The following is a 5561-nucleotide window of genomic DNA, read 5'->3' on the forward strand; positions in this document are numbered from 1 at the left end:
CAAATATGTATGATAAACCCCTTTCCTCTTTTCTTGAGAACAGTATCCCTCCATTGTTTATGCAATGCCGTCGCAGGTCAAACAGATCGTATGTCGCTAGACCCGAGTCGATGTCAGACTGTATCACAGTCTAATTAGAACGGCTTCACCTTTCGCCTTTCTGATAGACTTATTAACATTTCGGCCTGCCTTAATTATCCGTGACGTTTTATAAACACGCGCCTTGGCTTTGTGTCGTGAGAAGAGAATGCATGTCTCTGCACGATCGAGCCGAAAAGCCACGTTGTGTGTATTCCTGCGCACGACCAAATTACTAACGTGACGGTCGGTCATGCCCAGGAACTATATAACGGGGTGGGTCGAGACACCCCTCCAGTTGAGACTAGCGATACATAGCGAGCTTGATGAGATGTCCCGGGGAGAGAGAGGAGTGGAAAGGATTGCTGGAGGATGGGGGACATCGACGTCACATGTATGTATATGTATGTATACACTATAAGGGGTATATCTGGATGTATATACTGGTATAGGGGTATTGTTTCTTGAATGGTTTCTGAGCGTGCCATATGTTGATATATGTAACAGTTAAGAGAGGAATGTACATTGGCATATTGTAAAGATAAGGTTTAACCTTTGAAGGCGTAAGGTGTTAACATTGAGAATGAGATTTTGTTTTTTGAGAGTTCGTTAAGGAAGTCAATTTAATGATACTCTGAAAACCTGAGTATAACCTACATCATATTTATATCATGAAAGTTGTAACTCCATATGCTTGTTTTACTGGAAGTTTCCCAACTTTAACTTAAATGCGACTGCCTATAGTTGTCTATTAACATTCAAGTTTCTTTCGCTATATACAATATACTTCATATTTGTTTGACAATGATCACATGAATACATAGCTGTATCGTAAGATACCAGGGTCCTTGATAATGTTTCTGTGGCTACGAACACGTATTTCTGTGCATTGATCTGAGTAGTACTATCTTGCCTCCTGAACACTGTATGTAATGGTAACCATACGTTATAGAGGTGTAGGTGTGTGTTATACGGCCAGGCAATTACTGACTTGAGAAATTCATATTCTAAATACAAACGGAGATAGAAAGTATTTGTGCACACATGGACTAACGGTACACGGGGACACAGTTCACACTAAACTCGGATGAAACTCGATCCCCCTGGGTTTACAATGCAGGAGACAAAGCTGTTTATCTGGCCGCGTGATGGAGTGAGGGTGACGCCCCTTCAGTGATGTCATGTATGCTCGGGGACTGTGCAGTGGGGGAGGGTTCAGTATGGATTCTTGTAACGTCCACAGTTGTTTACTTTGATGATTATTAAATACTTATGTTTATTCAGCACATTCGATCGGAGGACTGGAGGTATAATCATAAATGTCAATGGCAAGTAAAGGTGAAATTCAATTTCGCCGAGATATCATTCTCGACTCTGTCAGTGGGCCATATAGGTCCTCTCTACGTTCATCTTTCGACACGTGCAAATTCTTCTAATGGACACCGACAAGTCTGGATAAATGAGGTTCTGTAGATTATCAAACATATTTGCATGTTTTTTTAAAAGTTTATTTCAATCTATTACGCAGACCCCCAAGCTCTGATTTAACGGCCTGGCAGTGTTGCGTGTCAGCGTAATCTCACTATATGAACGATAGGTGTCTGTAACGTATTGTGTCAGTATATTTTATATTATATATTTTATATTTACCGCAGTGTCGAGTACCTCCTAGGCAAGCAGTCACAGTTTATTTCTGTATAACCCCGTACGAGGTGAAACGTGATATAAGTCGCCGTCTTTGGGTAGGCTACTATCTACACTTCTGTATCATATATATATATGGTGTTAGCCCTAAGGTTCGTATGTCCGCTCGTTCGAATGTCCGCAGTGGTCGAGTTCGAGTACCCACATTGGACGCCTATTTCGTCCGCCGTGAAATATTGTCAAGGAGGCGTAAACCAATACTCACTCTGGGTGATATATTCTGTACTCCAGTCCTCCCCTAGGTGAGTGACATAAACATATATCTTTGTGATGCTTATTCCAGTATTGCCCATCGCAGGTAAATACTGTATTTAATAATATGAAACACGCCAGTCGTCACTGGCGTTAAACGTGGTCAGCTGATAGAGTTGTCAGAGACATGTCACATAGTTTGAAACAAATTCACCTCAAGTAATGGTGTCCTACATCTAGGTCACAGTCTTTTTACGGTAAAGCGTCCATATGCTCTGTTAAAGATATGTTCAAATGTGACATCGACGTTAACTGACGTTCTCAGCTCGAACAATTCTTACAGTTGTCTTGGTTACTACAATACCCTCAGTTCCTGACAGTTGGACTGTCCCCGATCCTAACCAACACCACGTGGAGAGGAAAGCTATCATGGGGTGATGGTCGCTGCCTTGCCCCTCGCGTGTAACCCGACCTATTTTATCGCGCCTTGGCATGCATTGTTTGTTTTCCACCATCAGGCAATTTGAACTGGGTGTTACAGATCAAGTGATAACTGTTTATGGCCTTGTAACCACATTTCATACACAGCCAGTCCATTGTCATAAAGTTATTAGTAGAAACAGAGTGTTTTACAACGTGGTACTAAGATCCTCCTACTGAGAAGAATGAAACCGGTAACTTCCTGCTAATCCTATTCGTGGTTGTGAGAAGCATTTTGTAGAAATATATTTACGTAAACGATCTAGTTCCTGTGTGTTTGAAGGGTTAATGTTTCTAAAACTATGATTAAACATGTAGTTGTTTCACAAATGAGAGTGTGTATTGGTGTGTAAGGGACCGTGTGTAATGTCGGATTTTCATCAGGGCTAATCCTGCAGCTTGTATGATGGGGAGTGTACCGTTGTTTGTACTTCTTCTTAACGCGCTGAATCAACACACACGTATTCATATCTTTAACCTGTATGATATTACTAATGTTACAACTACCGTCGTTATTCCTTGTTTGCAGCATGACAGGGCATGCAGCCTGTGTTTCCACGTCATAAAGACCAAGTGTGTTAACTGTTGTATATCAAATTTGACATTGTCAGCACATTTGTAAACAGTGGTAGGCTGTATCTAATATATCACCCCGCTGTGACCGGTCTCTTTCCCTCACGGAGTGCAAACACTTCAAAGGACGTTCTCATGTTATTACCCCTGACTGTAAGTGGTCTACCCGGGTTCGCTGTGTCCCACACCACGGACTCGGGCTGTTTCCTCCCCACTGTTTGTGTTCGACCATGGTGTTTCTCTCGGCTGCGTCATGGCGCTAAGACCTCCCTCACGATAATGTCAGAACTGTGCAGGTGTTTCTTCTGATTAGTGAATAACAAAACGCTAGAAATCATTTGCTTCACTTTTGTTGTGATATTAGTATCTGATAAAGGAGTAATTGATACATTCGCTGCACCACCCAGTTGGTTAACGAAGTGTATTGTTGAAATAAATACAAAACAAAGTAATGGTCCAAAGGTTAAAGATTATGCCTTATATAACTGGCTGCTTCTGATATTATTATATTAGGTACCACCAATAGTCTTTTATTGACCAATACTTGCATTCTCTGGGTGGTGGGATAGCCTAGTGGTTAAAGCGTTCTCTAGTCACGCTGAGGACCCGTGTTCGATTCCCCACATGGGTACCATGTGTGACGCCCATTTCTGGTGTTTCCCCCAAGGTGATATTGCTAGAATATTGCTAAATTCGGCGTAAACCAAACTCACTCACTCATTCACTCACTTGCATTCTCGCCGTTGTTTGTCGTTACGGCGAGAAGGGTGTACGGGTATGTGTGTATTCTGTTACATATGTCAGGTTTGTCACTGTGTTGAAAGTCACCATCATGACGTAAAGATAGTGAGTGACGTGGATGAAAACCTTTGAACATCTTTCCGTTATATTGCTGCTTGTGGAGGAACTATAAAATGATGCCAGTGATAGAACGTTTAGCACTTGGAGAACCACGCGAGTACGCGTAGGGTTCTGCTATACCAGAATTAGGGCAAATCTGGGATTCGAACACACGATCACAAATTCCTGGCACTAACGCAGGTAAAGATTGAAGATGAATTAATGTTGGATTTTTCATCACGGGATGTTAGTTTCAAGCTAAATATTTATTATTCCATTTTCTTATTCAGGTCAAGGGCCACGCGATCGACTAACGGAATAACCCGAGATTTACCGAGACCTCACGATGAAGGGAGCATCCGTCGACAGTCAGAAATATGACACTGTCATGGAGTTGCTCTCTTTACCGGTCAGGTCACTAGCGTCACAGATCATCACCGATCAGACACCACTCATCGATCAGTGTTAATTATTGCTAACAACATCATCGTCGTCGTCGTCGCCGTCTCCGTTATCTTCATCGTCAGCAACAGCGTCGTCGTCGCTGTCGTTATTTTTATTATTATGATTCGACCTTTTACTCTTTACCATAACTTCTTAAACTTTACCGTACACTCTCTTAACAGAGACATTTGGTGTAAACTCTTCCATGTAACCGGTATCATTTGTTAATAAACGAACACATTTGTACACCTTTTTCTTTGTAATCATTTCCAAAGTATCCTTACTTACTGCTGACGTATACTGGACTAGCCCAACCAGACGATCTCACGGTGCTGTTCCCTGATTGCTGAGTGGGTGAGTTTAGTTTTAACCGAGTCTGGACCAGACAATCCAATGATCAACAGCATGAGCATCGATCTGCGCAATTGGGATACGATGACATGTGTCAACCAAGTCAGCGAGCCTGACCACCCGATCCCGTTAGTCGCCTCTTACGACAAGCATGGGTTACTGAGGATCATTTCTTGTCGGGATCCTCTCCCGAACTAAGAACAATGTCTACGGCCTGGCACTATGGATCAGCCATATCCTTGCTAAATATTTGGTAATACCTTTTGTTCATGAGTTAAATGTTGGTCTCGTTCATTAATATTGCATTAGAAAAACTAATGTATAGATAAATAACTGATGTGATATTGAAACCATGACGTAATAGTATTGTTTAATATCGTTTATTGTTTAATAACGAATATTGTTTAATAACGATTATTGTTTAATTAGATGATGTGTACAGCATCAAGTTGTCAGTGACGGCCTCAATGTAAGCTTCATATATCAAAGTATGACCTGTAGCCCTAATTAACACAGATGAGATAAGGGGCGGTGGGATAGTCACGTCGGCACAATATGTGACGTCAGTTCATGGTGTCCCCATACATGGTGCTGCTGGAATGTTTCTAAAAGTGGCGTAAAACCATACTCACTCGGTTGAGATGGGTAGATTAAGCTGGCAAAATGTGCACTGCAGAGGTGGACTTGGGATTTTTAACTTTAGGTGGAAGTGTGCACATAATACTCAATAAGTGACTTGACCTAAGGCACAGTTAACGTGTAAGCTGTATGAAGTAGGTGGACGTGCACAACCGCCGCAACACCTCTGTATCCGACATTGGTCTGAGCTAGTGTATACACCAGCGTTAATAAATATCCTTACAAATGGAATATGTGTATTCCGTGTTGCATCGGAACAT

The 5561-nt window shown here is 41.9% G+C and overlaps 1 long non-coding RNA gene across 1 annotated transcript; it reads left to right on the plus strand.

The window, feature by feature from the left end:
- Nucleotides 1–277: 277 nt before the first annotated feature.
- Nucleotides 278–4557, plus strand: LOC124278546. The gene is made up of 2 exons (XR_006899116.1): nt 278–472; nt 4158–4557. It is a non-coding gene; the product is annotated as an uncharacterized LOC124278546 (long non-coding RNA).
- Nucleotides 4558–5561: the final 1004 nt, after the last annotated feature.

Source organism: Haliotis rubra, unplaced genomic scaffold, assembly GCF_003918875.1.
Source record: "Haliotis rubra isolate DU_JTF1 unplaced genomic scaffold, ASM391887v1 Scf24, whole genome shotgun sequence".
Taxonomy (NCBI): domain Eukaryota; kingdom Metazoa; phylum Mollusca; class Gastropoda; order Lepetellida; family Haliotidae; genus Haliotis; species Haliotis rubra.